Source organism: Euprymna scolopes, chromosome 10, assembly GCF_053919585.1.
Source record: "Euprymna scolopes isolate OS-2025 chromosome 10, ASM5391958v1, whole genome shotgun sequence".
In the NCBI taxonomy this organism is placed as follows: Eukaryota; Metazoa; Mollusca; class Cephalopoda; order Sepiida; family Sepiolidae; genus Euprymna; species Euprymna scolopes.
Window position 1 is genome coordinate 8,232,659 of NC_136491.1, and position 26,327 is coordinate 8,258,985.

Below are 26,327 nucleotides of genomic sequence, written 5' to 3' on the forward strand. Positions count from 1 at the left end.
ACAGGCGACGGATTTTCATAAGATTGGTATCATTTTGAAGCTCGACCCTTCGGACGACAAATATCGAAAAATTGGCCAAAAACATTAATTCCTTCACCTGGCACTTTTCTACAGGGAGGAGTCACTTTTTTCGCCGATATTTTCGAAAGTCATCACCTCTTTTCGGTTGTCTAGCCTTAATTTAAGCCTATGTCACTTCTGGTTTGGTGATTGGCACAACAGCTAATGCGTCACATTTTTTTTTTTTTTTTTTTTCACTTTCTTTTCTCCTTTGGTATAGGTTTGAGCTTACCTGCCTACTACCACTTTTTTTTTTTTTTTTTTTTTTTCTTCTCAACCAACACCCTTACACAAACCTCCACTTTCTTTCCCACCTTTGCGTCACGAGTTCAAGCCTGCCTGCCTACTCCAACTTTTTTGTTTTTGCTCAACACCCAGGCTAGTTGAAAATAAAAATCAAATTCATCCAAAATTTGTGAGTGAACGATTTGTCAACTTCAGCAAAAAGTTCTTTTGATATTTAAATAGGTGGGTAAAAAATACTTGACACTTTTCCAAACATCACGTTTTCTGTTAGTGACGTCACTTGTTTTAAATAAACTTTATTTTTGGCTGTTTGTCTTAATAAAGTTTCACACCCTCATTTACATAAGTTTGCATTTTTAAAAAGTAATTCGATGTTCAAAATCTAAGCCATAACATTTTCAAAAGCCGATAATTATGAACCACTAGCCGTAAATGAGTGTCAAACACGCTCTTTAAAAAAAATACTCCCTTAATCTTACCTCTAACCCTAAGTATGAGTGGCAAGCATCCTAAAACCTGTAGCTCTAACAATAATGCTAAGTTCAAGTGGCAAGCTCCCACCAAATTCCTCTATAAGCTACATATAACTGTCTTAAAAAAACAAAAAAAAAACAGATCCTTCTTTAAAGAAAAATGAACATGATTTATCTCCCATAAAAATAAATTGGTGAACTGTCCTAAAACGCTAGAATGGTTTCGAATTGGTGAATTATTTTAAATTCTAAAATTGTTTTTGTCTTGTTTTCTATCGAGTCTGCAGGATGTTCACATAATTTTCCTTAGCCCTATCATTAATCCGAAGTCAAAGTAAGCCTCCCTATCCTCCCATAATTGCATAAAGACCCTCTTAAGACCACACATAATCATCTGTAGAAAAAAAAAAAAAAAAAATGCAGAGTGTTTCTCTCCCAAAGAAAAAAAATAGATTAACTCCCCTAAAATACTAGAATGGCTCGAAATGGGGACTCATTTTACATTAAATTCTAAAATACCTTTTGTTTACCTTTCATTAAATTTTTTTAAAGTGTTCATACCTAATTGTCTAAAAAGATAGAATCACATATTTTGGAGAAGTGGTCAGATGGGGCAGGGGCAATGGATCTACAAAATCTACAATAATACTAAAGAAATATTGCAATATATTCATTTTTAAACACTCCTGGATTTAGATTTCAGTTTTTTTGTACATAAAAGTTGAATTGTAATGCATTTTAAGTTCTCTAACTTCTTTTCTTTTAATGGATTCATGGCATTTTAAAGGAATTGTAGCATATTTATGTGCATTTATTGCAGATTATTTGGAAACCATTAATTTCTGGAGATTTTCAGTGACATATTCTAATTCCTTGTACAAAAATACACTGATGTGGCAAATTTCATTGCTTGTTTTAACAAAGATATAACATTTTTAGTCGTGTGTAAGCGACTCTATAAGTCACTCCGTCGGTTGGTTGGTCTGACTATCCGTAACACTTTTGTGCTTAGCCTTTTTTGGTTAAGATCAAAGGTCTGTTGTTAATAGATGCTGTTCTTAGATTTTTAAGCTTTTCTTGGCCTTTTGGTAAAGTGTAGTATCTGTTCCGGCAGATACTGCAAGCAAAGACCATATGTGGGGGCCACCCCACATACAAGACCTTGGTCGATGTAGGGGCAACCCTTCATACCAATTGTCACTATCCAGCTCCCCTACTCCCCGGGGAGCTGGTCCCCATTTCCCATTCACTACTCACATTAAAAATCGGCCTTGTGCCTAATTTGCTCGGTGGGGGAGCAAATAAATACCCTTTTCTTGGCCTTTTGGCAAAGATCAAAGTGTAGTATCTGTTCTTACTACATGCTGTACTTATGTTTGTAACTTTGTGATATAAAGTGGGGGATCACTTTTCTGTATTAATTTAATGTAAAATGATCACCCACTTTACCACTAGTCAGTCTCAAAGCCATTCAAGGCATTCTCCAGATCATTCAAGTTGTTTTTGAAGGATTCCAGTTATTTTTTAAGCATTCAATCCATTCTTAAGGTCATTCAATTCATCCTTAAGTTCATTAAAGTCATTCTAAGTCATTTACTTTTTATTTATTTAAGTCATTTCAGCCCATTTTTCGGTCATTTTAATTTATCTTTAAGAATTTCATTTCAATCCTACATTCACGCATTCATTCATTACACGAGAGCACGCGACTAATGGCTATCGGCCTTGTTTTACTTATCCCCCAGCTATAATTATAATGGTCCAAATCTTTGATTATTGCCATATTCTTTTAATTGTTTTGACTCTCGAGTGTGTATCCGTTGATATCTTATATGCTTTTATACAGAGTGATGTGGTTCTTGGTTTATTCACTGTGTCCGTGTCCGATATATACCCGAGAATCAAGACAACGAAAAGAATATGCTGTTGTCATAGCCTTAGTCATTATGGTTGGTGTCGGGTTCATAAATGAATGATTGTTTCATATCCAGAAAGCTAATATTACTTTATGCATAGTGCACATATAGAACTCCCAACAGATATATGTAATATGTAAAAAAAAAAAAAAAAAAAAAAAAAAAAAAATAGGTGGGGAAGGGTTGAAAGAGATACATTTTAAGACTAGATAGGGTAAAGGATATCGATTTTTCACTTTTTTTTTTTTCTTTATACATCAACTTGGCTAGACCCCCAAAAGTTGTGTATTAGTATAAGTGCTTATACCAAAAAATTAGATCTTATTTGCACCATTATTTGAGGAAATGACATTAAAGAGCATCTACATAAATAAATTGAAAAATTTTTTTTTTTTTCATATATTTATCTTATAAATTTGTTAGAAAAATTAATTTTAATATTTAAACCAAAAATTTTTTTAAAATCAAAATAAAATGAATAAGGTAAAACAAATAAAAGATAACTAGAATTACCCTCCCCTTCCATTATCATCGACAACTCTGACAGTCATCTTTTAACCTTAATTAAATTAAAATGGTGATAGCATTTTAAAAGATTTTCAGAAAATGTTTCTGTAAATGCCAGTCCATAATCTCCAATCTGTGAAATGAGTTAACTCGAACCAATGATTGGCGTTAATATTGATTTGTGTCATTTTTTTTAAAAATCTTTTTTTTTTGCCAGCTCCTCACTCCTGAACAAATATAAAATTACTTTATTGCATTAACTTAAAAATATAAGCTTATCTATTTTAATGCTTATGATTTTTTTTTTTTTAATTCAATTTTCACCCCAAACAAGGCACAGTGCCACTTTGAAGCAGGGGGCTACTATCAGGAACTTAATTAGCAGGGTCATTATGAAGGGAGATGAGTAGAAAGATGTTTGTTAACATTGCACTTGAACTTCTGCATATCATTGCAGTTGGGAAAGCAGAATCCCGGAAGGGAGTTCCAAAGACCCGCTGTTCAGGGGAAGAAACTATTGGAGTAAAAGGCTTTCTTGCACCTAGGGATCTCTACTGTAAAGGGATGAGACTTAGTAGCTTGTCGGGTTTGTCGGGGGTAGTTACGTCGAGGAGGTACAAGTGTTTTCAATTCGTCAGAGCATTCACCATTAAAGTATTTGTAGAACAGGTGATGGGACAGAGGCTGAAGCCTAGATGACAGTTCAGGACCTATCAGGTTGGCAACTCTCTTTTGAACCCTGTCCAGGAACGAGAGACAAGCAGCAGATGCACCAGCCCAGTTGTGACAACAGTACTCCATTCATGGGCGAATGGTGGCCTTATAGAGGTATAGGATACTGTCAGGCGTAAGTAGTTTTCTAGCACTGTAGAGGGAGCCAACCTTCCTTGCAGCAGCCTTGGCAATGCTCTCAATGTATCTTTGGCAATGCTCTCAATGTATCTATTCCAGTTCATATTCCCTGTAAACGTTAGGTCGAGGAGTTTAAAAGAAGTACTTTCAGGCAATGTGTTCTTGGCCATTGGTATTGATGGTAGAGGAAGTTTCTTGTAGTTATTGAAGGAAACAAGCTTAGTCTTAGCAGCATTGAATGTGACCATCCATTTTTGTCCCCATTCCACTACAGATTGGAGGTCATCCTCTAGTGTTTCTGCCATTTCCTTGGATATGTGTTCATTTGTTTTCCCCTCATATCTGTTATAGAGAGTGGTGTCATCGGCAAATATACCCATCCCCGAAACAATTTTATCAGGGAGGTCATTTATGAATATCAGGAATAATAAAAGTCCAAGGATAGACCCCTGACATACTCCTGCATTTATGTCATATTGTTTAGATGTACGACCGTCGAGGACAACTTTGATTTTTCTATTACTTAAGAAGGATTTAATTACATTATGAATTCTTCCAGTGATTCCATATGATCTAATTTTCCTTAGAAGACCATCGTTCCATACCCTGTCAAAAGCCTTAGATATGTCGAGGGCTACCGCTCTACCTTCCCCTGTTTTGTCCAATGAACGGTATATACGTTCAGAAACTACAGTTAAGATATCTGCTGTTGAACGGGTTTGCCTGAATCCATATTGTTTGTCAGTCAGGAGTTTAGCAGCTGTTAGGTGCTGGACTAGAGCTTGATTAACTAAGGACTCAAATATTTTGGCGAAAAGCGGGAGGAGGCTAATGGGGCGATAATTTAGTGGGTCAGTTCTTTCACCAGAATTCTTGAAGACTGGTACCATAGAGGCGGTTTTCCAGCAGTCGGGAAAGCAAGATTCGTTAAGGCATTTATGGTAAAGTTTGAAGAGAACTGGAGTAACCTCAGCAGAGCATTTTTTTAATAGCACAGCCGGGATGACATCTGGTCCACATGCTTTTGAGGTGTCTCGGTTTTTTATAATAGCATGTACCTGAGAGGGGGTGATTTTCAAATCGTCTAGTGTGGTGTCTGTTCGCAGAGGAAAATCAGGGAGTGAGTGGTGTACCGAGTTCAGTGTGGAGTTTGAAACTGACTGGCAAGCAGATTAGCCTTGTCAGTTGCTGTGCAAGCAACCTCATGATTGTTTGATAGTGGGGGAATAGTTGACTGTCCATTATTTACTACGCTGTTGTAGATTTTCCAAAAATCCCGGGTTCCTAATTTCTGTGTTTCAATGCGTTTTCTGGTGGTTTCAGAATAATCTGTCTTAGCTGTATCTATCACTCTCTTACAATTATTTCTAGCTTCTATAAACTTCTGTTTATTTGAGCTGGACTTATGTCGGTTGAATCTGCGGAATGCATGCTGCCTTTGACAAATGGCAGCTGCACAAGCAGAAGTAAACCATTGGGGAGAGTGGGGCTTGCTATAGTATTTCCGTGCGGGAACATGTGCTTCAATAGCAGTTTTGAACCATTCAGTTGTCTCATTTGCACACTGTTCCGCTAGAAGAGTAAATATATTTTGCCATGGGGCATCTCTAATGAGCTCCCTGATGGCTTCCCAATCAGCCTTTTTGTAATACCTCGTTGTTTTGAGTAGTGGGTCTTCAGTTTTAGGGCGAGAATTTAGGCTGATTTCTACCATTATCACAGCGTGATCAGCATTCCCAAGTGGGCTGTGGGCATTTGTTGTACAGTCATCGGGAACCGTTGTCAGAAAGAGATCTAGAAGTGAGGCATGTTGATCTTGCTGGTCTGGGAAATGTGTCGGAAATGTAACCAACTGAGATAGGGAATGAGATATAGAGAAGCTATGAGTTGCGCTACCAGCTACGTCTGTGTGATTTGAGAATCCTGCCAGTTACTGTGGTGGACATTGAAGTCACCAAATACATGTATTTGTGTGCTAGTATCGAGGGAGAGTGCTATATCTATGCTGTCTGAGACTTTGTTTATTAGGGTACAGTCTTGGTTTGAGGGAGAGCGGTAGAGAAAATACAAGTAGCTAATATTGTGTTGCATATTTAGTCTGAAGCACATAAAGGCCTGGTCCTCTGATTCTAGTTTTATTTCTCTAGTCAGGGGGAGGGTGTTACGAATATAGACTCCAAGATGAAATTAAACATAAATTAAAAATGACTCGATAAATTGACATAAACAATTTAATCAATATTATATGCATAAATAGTTCCTTACCTGATGGACAACATTTTTTTTATTGCTTCTCCCCTCACTGCTAACGAATCTGATTTAACCATAGCATACAATACCTTTTAGCATAGCGTACCTTTTAGCATAGCGTACCTTTTAGCATAACGTACATTTTAGCATAACGTACATTTTAGCATAACGTACATTTTAGCATAACGTACATTTTAGCATAACGTACATTTTAGCATAACGTACATTTTAGCATAACGTACATTTTAGCATAACGTACATTTTAGCATAACGTACATTTTAGCATAACGTACATTTTAGCATAACGTACATTTTAGCATAACATACATTTTAGCATAAAATACATTTTAGCATAACGTACATTTTAGCATACAATACATTTTAGCATACAATACATTTTCAGGCAGCAAAGCAAAAGCAATATGCTGTAAATTTTATAAGGTAATTTGTTGAATTTCAGGTGACTGTTTCTTGATTCTATTGATCATATTGAAAATATACAGTTGTTGTTTATGGAACTTATCCCTTTTTATTTCAAACCAGCAAACTGCATACACTTCAATTGTGAATCTAATGAGGCTGTGAAGTTTACCAGACATTTCTTGTGGATAAGCACCTTGTGTCCAGAAGCACATTAGTCTGATGGCCAAAGATATTGTAATATGTTATTAGTAGAGCTGTGACAACAGCATATTCTTTTCATTGTTTTGACTCTTGAGTATATATTCGTTGATATCTTATATGTTTTTATATAGACTGATGTGCTTCTCAGTTGGTTAGCTCAGTCTGTGTTGGATATATACTTGAGAGTCAAAAGACTGTAAAGCATATGCTGTTGTCACAGCCCTAGTTATTAGACATTCTACAAAGTTAGTGAACATTTATTAGTATTCATTAAATTTGTATAACATCTAATAACATAAAATTGGAAATAAAATAGGAAAACATGAAATCCAAGCATCATTAATGCTTGTACTTGATGATGACATATTAATAAAAGAAAATAAACAAAAATTAACATTTAAATTTTTTTTTTTTTTTAAGAAAGTATTTTTTTTTTTTTTTAATAATGAAATGTAAATTTTCTTAAAATATACAGAATAAATCTGTGTAAAATTTTTAGAATGAGAACCCATAATTTTAAAATAAATATTTACAACTTTTTATTTTTTTATTTAAAAAAAAAAAGTAATTAAGTCACTATTTACTTGCCTCACTAGGAGGTTAAACCTAGACAAGGTCAGTTTTTCATGTGGGTTAAAGGGCAAAGACAGATGCAAAGTATTTTTAATGTGATGAAATCCGAAAGAGAAATTTTGGATTAAAAATTTTTTTTTTATTTTTAATTAAAATTTTTAAATGTTTTTCTTGAAAACAACTTATAAGTTATTATATATAAATATAAAAAAAACATAATTTTACATTAAGTTAAAAATGAAATATATTTTATTTGTTTCGCATTATTGAATGTTGTGTCTCAATATTTAACGATATGAACAATATCAAAGGGAGATAATTACGTTTCACGGATGACCGGATTCTGAAATTGAAATTTGTATTTTAAAATAAATATTTTACTTGATTTATTGAAGAACAGCATTAATATTTCTAATAAAAATATAGTCTTACATATATTTACTGCATTTATTTGATTTAATGCCTTGTCTCATCTTTACCAGCCGACATCGTTTGTTATCTTAGCAAAATCCTAAATTATTTCACAATTTAAAGTCATTTCCTCAAATATCGACAAAATTTAAGGGAAAAAATATATATATATTTTTTTTTCTGGTAATTTGCAACTTTCTCATCCCTCGCTCTGTTACCATTCCAAAATCGACCTACCCTAATATAGGGCTGATGAGCAATAAAGCTTAAAATTTTTCTTCTAAATAAGTTTGCACACACACACAAAATTTGTGTCCACATTACTCACCTAGTTGCCTAAAATATATATATATATGATGATGATGATTGCAATGTCTTGTCAGACGAGTGCCACTCCCTCAGACATTTAAAAATCCATGAGCCCAAATGCCTGAGGGAGTATCTATACAAATATGATGTTACAGAGTCTTAGCTTTGTACGACAGCTAAGTCTCTCTCTCGGTTCAAAATGTTGAGATCCAGCAACAAGCAAGAGCAAGATAGCTAGCAATAAATTAAACTGCAGACCAGCTTAATGCGGGTAATGGTCTTCTGCTTTATGGTTTTTTAAATCAGAGATTTGCTTCTCCTAGAAAGGTTACCTTCACCACGGCTTACCGGAACCCTCTCCACCCCAATACACACACACAAATATACACGGTGCTAGTTGGCCGTTGACCCCCAAAAAGAGTTTGTTCGCCCTTTGGAAGGTCTTGTTTTTAATCCTTCAGGGAGACTAGCCGCCCTCCTCACCAGACAAGTCTGGTGGGGGAACCAGTTTAGTCGCCGGTGACCCGACCATGAGGCAGGTAGTACTGGGTTACATGGTACCAGTAGCATATGACATGACCTGACAATAATATATATATACCATAATCTATATGTCTATGAAATGTGTGTGAGGACACTTCTCAACCTATATACTCAACAAATTTTTTGATCTACAAATTTTGAATTTGGTACATAGAGTATTCAGACATGTAGAAAACTTTAATCGATTTTTATTCGGAAAAAAGGAATGTTAAAGGGTTAAAATTGAAAAATTAGTACTTGGGGTTGTCGGAATTTTAAATGTTTGTCAACTGTTTCACAACTGCGCATGTGCGAATTGTTCACATTCTGTTAATAATAAGTTTAAAAACACTTTTTAAAGAACGTGTCAAGTTGGCCTAATGGTTATTGTACTTCACTCACTGTCTTTAGGTTTTGGTTTTGATCTCGGCGCGAGTATTTTTTAATTTATTTTATAAATTTTTTTCACTGACAAGAAGTGAACTGTTTAGAGGAAACATAATACCCGCATGCACACGTCAATTTATTTCCATTTATTTATTTATTTTTTTATTATTATAGGGAATTTAATGTTGCGTTTAATAATGGACAATACTGGGTAAATCTTCCAGTTCATAATAAATTCAATAGTTTAGGATTTTACCAAGCATGTATTAACACTTGCATCCACTAATCCTTTTAGAAATGTATTATTTAATATAGCTCAGTTTGATGTAGAGAAATTCTTTTCTGTATTTTATTTTTTATTTATTTATTTATTTTTTAAAAAGTAGGTTTGGGTGGGCACACCCCCAAAATGGTAAATTTAAAAGAATGTGCGCATGTTACTCAGCATGTTGCCTAAAATATATATTGCAAAATTCATGATTTGTTTATTAGTTTAGGAAATTACTCTGTGTGTGTGTGTGTGTGTGTGTGTGTGTGTGTGTGTTTTATACACATCCAACTTTATACATCTCAATACAGAAAAGAGAATTTTTTCAATAAGACTAATTTTATTAATTGCTGTTAAATGAAACCGAATCTATTAATATATCAACTTTTATATTAGATACGGTTAATTGTTGTGGTGTTAATATTTGAATAATTGATAAGACACAGTAACAGTTAAATAAATATGCATTAACGAAAACACATGAAAAAGATAATTGAGCTATATCTGCGTGTCCGTCTCTGGCTGACTTAGTAAACCGGTCTTCGTTACCCGGAAGTGACGTCATGGAATAATAGTTCATTATTCCAGGCAGAAGGGGTGGTCCCCCCCCACCTCCCGGCCTTCCAATCTTTTTGTTCATAAAAGCTGTTAGTACTTTTTTCATTTAGGATCAATCATTAGTGGATCAGTGACCTTTCTTTTCCGAACTGACCTATTGCTTGAGGAGGTTTGAAATCAAATATCTTGAAAATAGTTTGAATCTTATCCTTGTCGCCAGTGTTGTGGTGTTAATATTTGAATAATTGATGAGGAAGAACACAGTAACAGTTAATTAAAAATGTTATTAACGAAAATACATGAAAGATAATTGAGCTGTGTCTTCGCTCACTGTGGAATAGTGGTGACTACCATACTCTCAGCGTGTTCACTTCTGACTTAGTAAACTGCTCCTCGTTACCCAGAAATGACATCATGGACAGAAGTGACGTCATGGAATAGTTTATTATTCCAGGCAGTAGGGGTGTATCCTCAACATTAATGAGATTATTGGGTGAATTAAGAAGAATATTATGAGACGATTGAAAATGATGAATGGAACGAATATCTGACGACAGCACAAACTGATCATTCACAATTTCATGTTGAAAATAAAAGTTTATACTCAGGAGGCAAAGGTTTTGAGGTTGAAAGAACACATGAAACTGCAGTTCAGAGAGAAAGTAATGTGTGGCTCCTTCATTCTCTCAAGATGACATTTTCACTCTGGTGGTATTCGGGTTGGAACCTTCTTTGTCTCCAGGGCCGCTTCATTTGACTTAAAAGATTTATGGTAAACACAAAAACACACAACACATGTCGCAATTTATATAAGAAATATAATTAAGTATTTCTTTTATAAAATGTATACAATATATGTATTACGATATTAACATACAATTTGCAGATCTCACAATTGATTTTCACCATCACTTCCGTAAAACTAACTAAATAACCTAACTAGTGATGAGGAGGGGGATGCTCCCCTCCGTTCATTTACAGAGGTACAGAAAATACGTGCTCACCTCATGGTGGTCCAGACAGAGAGAGAAAGAAAGAAAAAGAAAGAGAGAGAGAGAGAGAGAGAGAGAGAGAGAGAGAAGATGGGTCAGTCATTAGAGTTTGAGTATTAAGAAGAAAAGCATATCTGAGATGTTAGATGTGGCCGTGTAGCGCCTTCTCCCAGAAAAACGTCTTGACATTTGGTGGCATTCGGGTTGGAATCTTCCTTTTCCTCAGGGCCGCTTCATTCTTTAACGAAGACATTTATGGCAGACACAAAAAACACACAACACGACACAATCGCAATATATATATATATATATATATATATATATATATATATGAAATATAATTAACTATTTATTTTATAAAATGTATACAATATATATATATGAAATATAATTAACTATTTATTTTATAAAATGTATACAATATATATATATATATATATACTACAATATTAACATACAATTTACGTATCCTACAATTGATTTAAAACCAACAAAACTTTAAAACTAACTAACCTACCTTAACTACTAATTTTTTTTTAAATCGATGATTACCATGATGATGTGAAGATGGGCCAGTCATTAGAGCCTGAGTATCAATATGAAATGCATACCTGAGGTGTTGGGTGTGACTGTGTGGCTGCTTCATTCTCTCGAGATGACGTCTTCACTCTGGTGGCATTCTGGTTGGAACCTTCCTTCGTCTTCAGGCCCGCTTCGTTCTTTTATGCAGACATTTAAGGCAGACACAAAATCACACAACACAGATTGCAATATATATGAGAAATATAATGAACTATTTATCTTTTTTTTACAAGAAAATATTACAAATAATTAACTTCCACAATTAAAACTAGCTAACCTTAACTAATGCTGAGAGAGAGGGGATGCCCCCCTCTCGTTTACAGAAAGGGGAAATAACACGTGCTCACCCTATGCTGTCCGGACGAAAAAGAGATCGAGAAAGGAAAGGGAATTGTGGGATTGCATTCTGGTTGCTTATGTATCCTTCCGCATACGGCCAAATCACCTTCTGGTCATGCAGGGGGAGTGTGTTAATAACCACCAAAACCGGGACACTAAGATATAGACGTATGTACCCTCGACAAACCTATTTAGCAAACTTCTGCAGGTTAGTATAGTTAGAGAAGCAGGAAATAGGGAGGGGATTAAAAAGTCTAGCTGGACATAAATTCTGAGCAAGGAATGTGCACTGACTCAAAACGTGATGAACGCACATTGACTGGCAGCCATTTTGTTTTTACATAAGTTATGAACAAATGATTATGTTATTTAGAAGTTATAAAAAATCTAAAGAAATATTTTTGCCGCCGTAAACGTTTCTATTTATAGTTCGACGATATGACAATTAATTCCCCGCAAAGCCGGACACCATACTTCCGATCGAAGCTTGATTCAATAGTCGGCCATCTTGCTCGGTCATTATCGGCATCAGGAGCAGCGAGAGTCAGTTGGTGTTTTGTGCGCATGTCCGAACACGAAGTTAGTGCTTAGATATTTTGAAACTCTTAACGTCGGGACTTTGGTGTTGTGAAAAAGATCAAAAGAAGCGAACGTCGCCGAACGGAAATCGAAATATAAGAAGACTGATTTCAATCCAACAAAACAGTGACATATAGACAGTCATCGGCCGAACTCGTCAGCAACTGAACCTGATAATAAACGAAAGATAATTCTATATTTGCACCCCTCTTCTCTCTGGCATTATTAGGACTATGGCAACAGCATATTCTTTTCATTGTTTTGACTCTCGAGTATATATCCGACACAGTTAATCAACCGAGAACCACATCACTCTATATAAAAGCATATAAGATGTAAACGGATACACACTCGAGAGTCAAAACAATTAAAAGAATATGCTGTTGTTCTAGCCCTAGTCGTTACACACACACACCACACACGCACACACGCGCGTGCGCACACACACACGCGCGTGCGCACACACACACATATGGACATTCTGAATTAAATTATGTTGTATTACAATAAAATCTATTGTTTGACAAAAGAGTACAAATAATTTTAAAAATCCTTAATCCATTGATTTTCAATGGATTGCTTATTTCATCGGAGAAAATGTTATTAGCAAAATGGGTGTGAGTAATTATAAACATAAATTGAAAATCGAATTTAAAATGATGGCGTAAAAAAAGGGATACTCCATGATTGAATGAACGAAGATTCAAGAAAAGCTGTAACAGCCAAATGAATACTGCTATATTACAGAATTCGTGGTGCTTTTTAAAACATATTTCAGGCTGGAGGAGAAAATTTTTGAGGATCAACGTCATGCCTATGGATTACAATAGAAAAATGCGAGCATGAAAAGTAATATAGTTAAGCTTTAACATAGAAAAGTAAAGGACTAGTTGTTAAAACTGAAAAAGAAAAGAAGATATTCTAATAAAAAATATAATAAATTTATAACTTAAAATATTGCAGCATTAAGAATTGATTATATAATGTTATAAATTGAATTAAAAAACATTAATGCTGAAATATTTTGACGCTAGTTCGCCCGACAGCATCACACTAACATTGGAATTTATATATAATATTGCTAAGTTTAGTGCGGGGCAAACCGTCTTTTTTGAAAGAAGAAAATTCAGGTTTCATATTGAAAATCAGCCGAGGTAGAACAGACGGAAAACAATTGTTAATAGTCTGTTTAAGATGATTAATGAGAGTGACACATTTCCCCCCAACCCATTGCAACTTAAGATATACCGAACAAGTTGAAGGGCCAACGATTATATCTTTATTAAATTGGTTGATTTTAAATTTAATAAACTTATTAATCAAGAATTCTGGGTAGCCATTATCGACCAGGATTTCCTTAATTTTAGTAATTTCAGTATCTAGCCGACAGGGTGAACAAATAACCAAGACCCTATGTACCAACGTATAAATAAACGTCAACTTGGTGGTTTTAGGTGGAAAAGAACACCATTCAGTATATAGACCGGTAAAGGTAGGTTTTCTATGTATAGAGATAAAAAAAAAACCCTCTGGACCTTTTAATCAACACGCCGAGGAACGGGAGATAGTTGTCCTTTTCTATCTCCATAGTAAAAGATAAAGCGTGATGTAAGGTATTAAGACGTTTAAGGAATTCTAAAGGTCCTGAGAAGGAAAAGCCGCAAACGTATCATCCACAGAACGAAAATAGAGGACTGGAGTGTTATGTGGTGATTTGAAAAGTTTTAATTCATAAAACGCAACGAAAATGTCGGCAAGGATAGGACCTAAGGGGCTGCCCATGGAAACTCCATCAATTTGTTGGTACATCACGTTATCGAAACTCGACGGACTTTGTGCAAAGAGAAAGGAGTTCGATAAAATATTTTTTCCGGTAAAGAAGGAGGAACTAGTTCACTACGATAAAATGCATCGCAGCAAATAATAATAATCTCATCGATAGGCAAATAAACTGGAAATATCAAACGAGCAAAAGAAAGAATTGTTTTGCTAGGAAATATTATCTCTAATGATTTTGGAGAAAGTAAACGAATCAGAAACATAATAAGTAGAATAGAACGTACGGACAGGTGAAAGGAACCCAGTGAGCCATTGGACAAGGGCATGTTGAGTGGAACCAACCATGGCTAAAATCGGTCTACAGGGCACATTATCTTTAATAACTTTAGGAAGACCATAAAGTGGCGGTATATACCATATATTTCAGCGTATAAGGACCCTTTAAGTTTAAAAAGTCATCTTTAAAAAACGATATTTCATAAGATACCGGGTGTTGCAATCTCTAGCATAGGCGAAACAAACATGGTTTCGTGATTTAGCAGTCGTCTTATACAACCGATATATGAAAAATTTATTAAAATTTGCTCTAATTTTATACCTCGTCTTATCTAACGGTCGCCTTATACGCCGAAATATACGGTATATATATATATATATATATATATATATATATATATATATATATATATATATATATATATATATAAATGAATGATAAAACAGAAAAATGATTGTTTCTGTACAGATAATGTGAACATATGGCAACAATATATATATATATATATATATATATATATATATATATATATATATATATATATATATATGTATACGTGTGTGTGTGTCCATGTATAATGGCAGGGAGGCCCACCATTGTCTTGTACTGAATTAGGATGAACGGATATTTTCTCACTCCCATTACTTTTTTGTTTCATCGAAATCGGTGTATTCGATTTTATTTCAATAAAATCGAATTATTATCTGCTCAATTCGAGAACTCAACATGCTCATAACTGTGTAGAAACATATTACAACTCATGTAAAAAACAAATAAAGAGTATATATATATATATATATATTTTCTTTTATTAATATTATTGGAATCTTTTCTTTTTTTCCTTGTACACATTTTTTGTGAATTATTCCATGGATTTCTGCCTTTGGATTATTATGGACCATCTTCTTCCAATTACGGGATTTCCTTGGATTTTACTTGTACAAATGGAAATTCTTTTAACTTTCTTGAAGTTTTACATTTGGATTTTACCGTCATTGGATTTTTTTATCTTCCACCAGACTATCCATTCATGTATAATCACGTTTTTCTTCACAATATTCCCTCTGCTTTACTTTTTTGTTATCAGGTAAGATCTTTGATTTACTTGTTGTTCCATCAAATACTTCTGCATGCAAAATCCGATCCCGCATTTTGCTAATTCCTACCCTCTGATGAGAAGAAAAAGTATTTCTTCGAAACTCCGCGGATTAAGGACTATCCATTTATTTAGTGTTTCCTTTTCAGATTAAATATGTTTTTAACTCATTTCAAAGTGTCTTTTAACATATTTTATTAACTGTTTGCTCATATATATATATATATATATATATATATATATATATATATTGTAGTCAAACTGAAGATTTATTAACTCAATTGATATTCTACTATCTAATTTCAGAGCAATTATTATTATTATTATTATTATTATTATTATTATTATTATTATCATTATTATTATTATTATTATTATTATTATTATTATTATTATTTTTTTTTTTTTAAATTAGTTAACCAAAAACGAGACCTGCTATCACTAAAGCATAAAGGACCATTATGCTAAAGGTTAGATCTATAGAGGATGACTTGGATGACGAGTTTGGCAGCATGATGCTTGTTTACATTACATTTACATTTCTGCGTGTTCGTACAGTCAGTGAAACAAGGCGCAGACAGGGAACTCCAAAGGCGAGTAGTTCGAGGAAAGAAACTATTAGAGTAGAAACTTTTTTCAGATGGGAAAACTATTAGGGACAGTCAACAGCAGACGCGGTATCTTCCAAAGAGATTCTTTTTCGCCACTTCTATTCACAATAGTACTCATACCATTGGCACATGTACTTAGAGAGAGAGACAAAGATTGGTTACCAATTGGAGAAGAACAGCCACATGTTATGTATGGAGGATCTGAAATTGTTTGGCAAAACAGAAAAGAGATTGACTCTTTGGTTCAAACTCTACAGCAGTGGAGTGAAAACATAAACATGGAGTTTGCAATTTTCAAATGTGCAGTTGTTAGTTTTAAACGAAGGAAAAGAAGAGCCACGAAAAGCATTATTTTACCAAATGGTAGAAGATTAGAAGATTCTGATGCAGAAGGCTACAAATACCTGGGGATGCTTGAACTTTATACGATAATTTACAATGAAATAAAAGAGAAGACGAAAGAGGTTTATATCGCGAGACTTAAACTGCTGCTGAAATCTAGACTGAATGGTAAGAACCTGTTCACAGCCATCAATTCGTGGGCGGTTGCTGTAATTCGATACAGTGCAGCTTTTGTTGGATGGACACAGGAAGAAATGAAAAAGATGGAAAGAGACACACGGCAACTATTGGTCAAGTATGGAGCTATTCACCCAAATTTTAATTTGCTCAGGCTGTATATCACAAGGGAAGAAAAGAGGAAGAAGGCTGATTGCGATTGAAGAATGTGTTGGAGGAGAGCTTATAAGTGTTCAGTACTACTTGGCTAACAGTGATGAAGTGTTACTTGCAGTAGTGGCGAATCAGGAAGAGCTAGATAAAGATTCATTGGAAAATAAGCAGAAGTGCAAGGAAAGAATCGAAGCAGAAATGTTGACCGAGTTGGTAAGAATGAAACTTCATGGTCAGTTTGATTGAGACACTAAAGCACAAAAATGTCAGGACACGTGGAATTTTCTGTCTAAAAGTGATTTGAAAAGAGAAACAGAAAATCTTATAATTGCTGCTCAGGAACAGGCACCAAATACAAATGCAATGAAAACATGGGAATGATTGTTCTGATAAATGCAGGTTGCGTGGTATATCTCTTGAAACATTGTCACTATACTATACTGTATAGCGTGTTCTATACTTGCTCAACAAGAATGCAAACGTCGCCATGAAAAAGTTTGTACAAATCTGCACTGGAGTTTGTACCAAAAGTTTGGAATCCAAGTGATGGACAAATGGTACCAACATCACCGAGAAGGAGTAGTGGAAATGAGGACGTTAAGCTTCTCTGGGATTTCATAATTCAGTGCGACCGAGAGATAACTCACAGGAAACCGGATATTGTAGTTTTGAACAAAAAGAAAAATGAATGCTAAATTATTGATGTGGCTTGCCTAAACGACATCAGCTTAATAGGCAAAAAGAATGAGAAACTACAGAACTATCAGAAACTGATGGTGGAGATTGCTAGATTATGGAATAAGAAAACTTCCGTCATGCCAATCATCATAGGTGCGCTTGGCTCAATTCCTGATGATCTTATGAAGCAGCTGAACTCTTTGGGAATGTTATACAGTATCACCATACTCCAGAAGTCAGTTCTGCTTGGCTCAGCAAACATCCTACATCCATCTAATTGACTATTTGACTATCCTCACTTTAACTATATCCGCTTTTGTGTAAAAGCCCACTCTTGAGGGGAAAATCGATGTAAAACATCACAAAAAAGTGTTAAGCTAATGGAATAAATAACTGCTACTACTACTACTACTACTACTACTACTACTACTACTACTACTGGATATGACCTTAAACTATATCCGATGGTGAGGCCCCAGCTTGTGGGCTTTGGGGAGTGTGGAGCCACTCTTTAATTGCTATTGCTCTCAGGTCCACTCTGACCCGGAGTGGTAGTACCTGTTAGGGTCCCAACTATGGGTTAAATAGAAACCGACTTGAAGACAACAAATATATTCTATTAAAAAATCTTTCTTCAAAATCTTTGGATTCGGCATTAAATAACCTGAAAAGGGTTGATATGCCGTAAAACAAAAACAACCAACTACTACTACTACTACTACTACTACTACTACTACTAATAATAATACTAATAATACTAATACTAATACTAATAATAATATGTGCAGGTTTACAAACTATCGTATAAATTTCCCCAAATGTGATATTCGAAATATATAAGGTAAAAAAAAAAACGAATATTAATTATGATTTTTTAAAACTAAATGCAAAAGCTGCCCCCGCAGCTCTCCTCATGTCTGAATACAATCAACCGTTTAAGAGTTTTTTTCTGAATAACATCTAAGCATTAGAAAACAATATTCCAGACAGACATCAACTCTCTATTATATTAAGATAGTCAATTTCTTTTTCAATGTATAAAAAAATTGAGTGAATATTTTAAAACGAAACGTTGACACTTTCTTTAAGTGAATATTTCATATTTTTTTCCTTTTCATTGTCCTTCCAATTTGTCGTCTGCCATTTCTTATTATCTCGTTCGCTTATTTCACTCCGTTTCATTTCACGACAAACGGAAACGGCCATTATTTTCTTGCAAAACTGTTTCCAACTTCATTTCTCATCTTAAGATGAGGATGAGTTTTTTTTTTATTCTTTGTTTTGCCAGTTTTTTTAGCCATTGAATTTGTTCTGCTTTATGCTTGGTTTCTTCAATGGCAGAATTTGTTTAATTTTGTTGCGTTCAGCAGTTTTATTTATTTATTTTTAGTATCCGGCTTTCTATTTTGAATAATTTCTTTATTGATTTCCATTTTCAATTTGTTCGTCCTTTTTTTTTTTATTTCTTTGTCTGATAAATATGCATTTGTTTGTTTTTCCTTTTTTCTTTCTCTCTTTCTTTTCTTTCTTAGTTTCTTAATTTCTTTCATTCTTTCTTTCGGTCTTCTTTTCTTTCCTTCTTTCTTTCATTTTTCTTTCTTTCTTTCATTTTTCTTTCTTTCGCCCTTTCATTCTTTTGCTCCTTTTTTTCTTTCTTCCTTTCTTTCGCTCTTTCTTTTTCGCGTTTTCTTTTTCTTTCTTTCTTTCATTTTTTCGCTCCTCTCTCTTTTTACTTTATCTTTCTTTCTTTCTTTCTTACTTTCTTTCGCTCTCTCTTCTTTTTTTCTTCCTTTCTTTCGCCCTTTCTTCCTGCTTTCTTTCTTTCTTTCTTTCTGCTTTCTTTCTTTTATTTTAGTAAGTTCTTTTATTGAGATTGTCGGACTGACTTCCTCATCTTGGTTGTTATAGTCAAAACGTTTCGGCCGTTTTGCCCTCCGGCCTTCATCAAATGTTTTGTATCGAACTGGGGAACCGTTTGTTAGGAGTTCCTCAGTTCGATACAAAACACCTGATGAAGGCCGGAGGGCAAAACAGCCGAAACGTTGTGACTAAAACAACCAAGATGAGGAAGTCAGTCCAATAATCTCAATAAATGAAAACACCTCACCTCAAAAATACAAATTACTAAGTAAGTTCTTGTTGAATTGTCCTCTTCAAAAATCACTATCTACTTAATTTCCACCATAAACGATCATCACGGTGTTATCTTACCAGCCCTTCTAACGCGCATTACCCTTATTCTCGAGTGGCCCTTGGGCCTTGATAAGCGGTTATAACTCTAGTAAGAAAATATTTTTTTGTTTCGTTACCAGCGTCTCAGCGAAAATTCTAATCAAGATAATCATTTTACATTAAACTTACAGAGAACACTGATCTTTCATCTAAAAATTGAACAGTAAGTTTTAAAATAAAATTTACGGAAGATTTAGTGTTTTATTTGCTGTGCATACCCCCCCTTTAAAAATTTCCACTTTTTAAATAAGTTTTTAAATAAGTTTTTAGGCATTATTGTCACTTACAAATTTTGAAGATAATTTCATGTCAAAATTGATCTCGGGTTTACTTTCGGCAACCATGTAACCCTCGCTTCCATTATCTTGTCTTTTAGTCCTCATGTTCCAGAAGCGATGTTTCTGACAAAGCAGGAAGAATTACCGGCACTTCTACACTAACAGAACGAAATTTCGGAAATAGAAATCTTAATACAGAATTTCACATGAAAACAATGATATCTACGTGTTCCTCGTATTTTTAAGATGATTATACGTGCAAAAGTTACGAAAATCGATAAGGTAGAAAATTATTTATAAAGAAAATAAAAAATAGAATTTTAAGAAAACGATCATATTTGCTTACGTAAGACACAGGAGAGTTCAAAAGGGAGGCAATTTTACGTTTCAATTTATTTTATAAAAACAAGATGACCGCAATTTTTTACCTGCTAACACGATTTAAGTTGTTTTTTTTTTTTTTTAAAATAATTCAGTAATATTCAGATAATTTCGACTGCATAATTTGGAAGCTAACATTGCAATTTATTAGAATTGACAAAAATATTCAGTAGAAACTATTGTTTTTTTATTTGAAAACTCCATTTATCGACTCCAAAATTTCGTTCTGATAGTGCAGAAGCGCTGAAGTACAATTTTATGGGGTAAAATCTATTTCATCTAATACTTATCAAGCAAGTTGGTAAGTTTTTTTTACCATAAAGTAGTATTTTTTAGACTCTTACATCAAATGGCTTCATACCTTGTCTGAAGCGATTCTCTATGAAAAACAAATTTATTTTGTCTTAATTATTCTTCAACTCAACCCGGGTTTCACCAGAATTTACGCCATTGTCAATCGTTGATCTTTTCCCTGGTTCTGTGCAGTTCTAGGAGGTCCAACCTCCCAAGCTTTACCTTCTTATCCTTTAATAGGAGAGTTAATATATTACTAATCACCTGAGGCGCCTCTACCGGGGAATACCAACGTACAGGTATTTTTATTTTTGCAGGTCAGAGTGCTCTTCCTCCAGCGCGCTAGCTTTTCAAATCCTAATTTACCAACCTTTGTGTCACATCCCTCTTCCCATCCGTGGAAGAGATATAAACATCTTGATTATCGATCGTTTCTAAAGTCCAAGTTTATTTTATAGAAATGTAGAAAATTATCAATGTATGCTGAACATGTGTGACACCTGGGAATTGATCCATTATGCCTCTATACCATAGATACCGCAGTGATTTCGTCTGGATTAGATAGCTGGAAAAATATTCGACAAAGGACGGGTAAAAGTGCTTTCCCCGAACAGAAAATTTCTGAAACACTTCCACCCCTCCCCTTTACGAAGAAACCTTATCTCTCGAATCCTTAATTCAATTTTTCGTCAAAGTCAATTACATGATTTTGATTCCCGAAAACGGAGAAGCTTTAAGGCTCTAAAGCTGAAGAAATCTTAAGAAGAAACTGAAATTCAGGAAGTCTTACTAAATTGGTATCCAATAAACGTGGATCAAATTTAATACGAGTCTAAATATATGTAAACTTGTGCCTATATTAAACATCCTAAGAACCAAATGAAATACTGGCCCTGTCGGTGGGGCATTAGAATACACCGACTGCCCCCCCCCCTGCAGAGGATAAAAGTCCCTCAATGGGGGTCCTGGATATGACCTTAAACTATATCCAGTGGTGAGGCCCCAGCTTACGGGCTTTGGGGAGTGTGGAGCCACCCTTTAATTACTCTGACCCGGAGTGGTAGTACCTGTTAGGGTTCCAACTATGGGTTAAATAGAAACCGAATTGAAAACAACAAATATATTCTATTAAAAATTTTTTCTTCAAAACTTCGGATTCGGCATTCAATAACCCGAAAAGGGTTGATATGCCGTAACACAAAAACAACCAACCAACCAACCAACCAACCAACCAAATGAAATACTGTACAGAAAAAGACATTTATGGAACATTTATTAATTGATGTCTAATATTGATTAATTGATGAATAATATTTATAAATTGATTACTAATATTCATTAATTAATGTATAACATTTATTAATTCATGATTAATATATATTAATTGATGTCGAATATTTATTAACTGATGTCTAATATTTATTAATTGACATGTAATTTTAATTAATTGATGTGTAATATTTATTAATTGACATGTCTATATATATTATTGGATGTCATATTTATTAATTGATGTTTAATATTTATTAATTGACATGTCTATATATATTATTGGATGTCATATTTATTAATTGATGTTTAATATTTATTAATTGATTTCTGATATTTATAAGCTCATGTATAATATTTATTAAGTTTCATCTAATATTTAGTAACTTATGTCTAACATTTTTTAATTGATGCGTAATATTTATTAATCGATACCATATATTTATTAATTGATGTCTAATATTTATTATATGCTTTGAAATATTAACATTTTGATATCTTATATTTTTTAATTAGTGTCTCATAATTATTAATTGTGGATTAATATTTTTGAATTTATGTCTAATATTTAAGAATAAGTGTCTAAAATTTATTATTTGATGTCTAATATGTATTAATTGATTTCTAATATTTATTTATTTATTGATTTCTAATATATATTAATCGATTTTTAATATTTATTAACTGATTTCTAATATTTATTAATTGGTTTATAATATTTATTAATTAATTTCTAATATTGATTTATTAATTTCTAATATTTATTTATTGATTTCTAATATTTATTTATTGATTTCTAATATTTATTTATTGATTTCTAATATTTATTTATTGATTTCTAATATTTATAAATTGATTTCTAATATTTATTGATTTCTAATATTTATTGATTTCTAATATTTATTTATTGATTTCTAATATTTATTGATTTCTAATATTTATAAATTGATTTCTAATATTTATTGATTTCTAATATTTATTGATTTCTAATATTTATTTATTGATTTCTAATATTTATTGATTTCTAATATTTATAAATTGATTTCTAATATTTATTGATTTCTAATATTTATTGATTTCTAATATTTATTGATTTCTAATATTTATTTATTGATTTCTAATATTTATAAATTGATTTCTAATATTTATTGATTTCTAATATTTATTGATTTCTAATATTTATTGATTTCTAATATTTATTGATTTCTAATATTTATTTATTGATTTCTAATATTTATTGATTGATTTCTAATATTTATTTATTGATTTCTAATATTTATTGATTTCTAATATTTATTGATTTCTAATATTTATTGATTTCTAATATTTATTTATTGATTTCTAATATTTATTGATTGATTTCTAATATTTATTTATTGATTTCTAATATTTATTGATTTCTAATATTTATTGATTTCTAATATTTATTGATTTCTAATATTTATTTATTGATTTCTAATATTTATAAATTGATTTCTAATATTTATTGATTTCTAATATTTATTGATTTCTAATATTTATTGATTTCTAATATTTATTGATTTCTAATATTTATTTATTGATTTCTAATATTTATTGATTGATTTCTAATATTTATTTATTGATTTCTAATATTTATTGATTTCTAATATTTATTAATTGATTTCTAATATTTATTGATTTCTAATATTTATTGATTTCTAATATTTATTGATTTCTAATATTTATTTATTGATTTCTAATATTTATTGATTTCTAATATTTATAAATTGATTTCTAATATTTATTGATTTCTAATATTTATTGATTTCTAATATTTATTGATTTCTAATATTTATTTATTGATTTCTAATATTTATTGATTTCTAATATTTATTGATTTCTAATATTTATTTATTGATTTCTAATATTTATAAATTGATTGTTAATATTTATTGATTTCTAATATTTATTGATTTCTAATATTTATTAATTGATTTCTAATATTTATTGATTTCTAATATTTATTGATTTCTAATATTTATTGATTTCTAATATTTATTTATTTCTAATATTTATAAATTGATTTCTAATATTTATTGATTTCTAATATTTATTGATTTCTAATATTTATTTATTGATTTCTAATATTTATTGATTTCTAATATTTATTAATTGATTTCTAATATTTATTGATTTCTAATATTTATTGATTTCTAATATTTATTTATTGATTTCTAATATTTATTGATTTCTAATATTTATAAATTGATTTCTAATATTTATTGATTTCTAATATTTATTGATTTCTAATATTTATTGATTTCTAATATTTATTTATTTATTTCTAATATTTATAAATTGATTTCTAATATTTATTGATTTCTAATATTTATTGATTTCTAATATTTATTTATTGATTTCTAATATTTATTGATTGATTTCTAATATTTATTTATTGATTTCTAATATTTATTGATTTCTAATATTTATTAATTGATTTCTAATATTTATTGATTTCTAATATTTATTGATTTCTAATATTTATTTATTGATTTCTAATATTTATTGATTTCTAATATTTATAAATTGATTTCTAATATTTATAAATTGATTTCTAATATTTATAAATTGATTTCTAATATTTATAAATTGATTTCTAATATTTATTGATTTCTAATATTTATTGATTTCTAATATTTATTGATTTCTAATATTTATTTATTGATTTCTAATATTTATTTATTGATTTCTAATATTTATTGATTTCTAATATTTATAAATTGATTTCTAATATTTATTTATTGATTTCTAATATTTATTGATTTCTAATATTTATTGATTTCTAATATTTATTGATTTCTAATATTTATTTATTGATTTCTAATATTTATTGATTTCTAATATTTATTGATTTCTAATATTTATTGATTTCTAATATTTATTTATTGATTTCTAATATTTATTGATTTCTAATATTTATTGATTTCTAATATTTATTGATTTCTAATATTTATTGATTTCTAATATTTATTTATTGATTTCTAATATTTATTGATTGATTTCTAATATTTATTTATTGATTTCTAAAATTTATTGATTTCTAATATTTATTAATTGATTTCTAATATTTATTGATTTCTAATATTTATTGATTTCTAATATTTATTTATTGATTTCTAATATTTATTGATTTCTAATATTTATAAATTGATTTCTAATATTTATAAATTGATTTCTAATATTTATTGATTTCTAATATTTATTGATTTCTAATATTTATTGATTTCTAATATTTATTTATTTATTTCTAATATTTATAAATTGATTTCTAATATTTATTGATTTCTAATATTTATTGATTTCTAATATTTATTTATTGATTTCTAATATTTATTGATTGATTTCTAATATTTATTTATTGATTTCTAATATTTATTGATTTCTAATATTTATTAATTGATTTCTAATATTTATTGATTTCTAATATTTATTGATTTCTAATATTTATTTATTGATTTCTAATATTTATTGATTTCTAATATTTATAAATTGATTTCTAATATTTATAAATTGATTTCTAATATTTATAAATTGATTTCTAATATTTATAAATTGATTTCTAATATTTATTGATTTCTAATATTTATTGATTTCTAATATTTATTGATTTCTAATATTTATTTATTGATTTCTAATATTTATTTATTGATTTCTAATATTTATTGATTTCTAATATTTATAAATTGATTTCTAATATTTATTTATTGATTTCTAATATTTATTGATTTCTAATATTTATTGATTTCTAATATTTATTGATTTCTAATATTTATTTATTGATTTCTAATATTTATTGATTTCTAATATTTATTTATTTCTAATATTTATTGATTTCTAATATTTATTTATTGATTTCTAATATTTATTGATTTCTAATATTTATTGATTTCTAATATTTATTGATTTCTAATATTTATTGATTTCTAATATTTATTTATTGATTTCTAATATTTATTGATTGATTTCTAATATTTATTTATTGATTTCTAATATTTATTGATTTCTAATATTTATTAATTGATTTCTAATATTTATTGATTTCTAATATTTATTGATTTCTAATATTTATTTATTGATTTCTAATATTTATTGATTTCTAATATTTATTGATTTCTAATATTTATTGATTTCTAATATTTATTTATTGATTTCTAATATTTATTTATTGATTTCTAATATTTATTGATTTCTAATATTTATAAATTGATTTCTAATATTTATTTATTGATTTCTAATATTTATTGATTTCTAATATTTATTGATTTCTAATATTTATTGATTTCTAATATTT

General features: G+C 30.7%; 1 pseudogene; it reads left to right on the forward strand.

The window, feature by feature from the left end:
• The first annotated feature begins 2,086 nt into the window (after positions 1 to 2,086).
• Positions 2,087 to 2,224, forward strand: LOC145286685 (U2 spliceosomal RNA; annotated as a pseudogene).
• Positions 2,225 to 26,327: the final 24,103 nt, after the last annotated feature.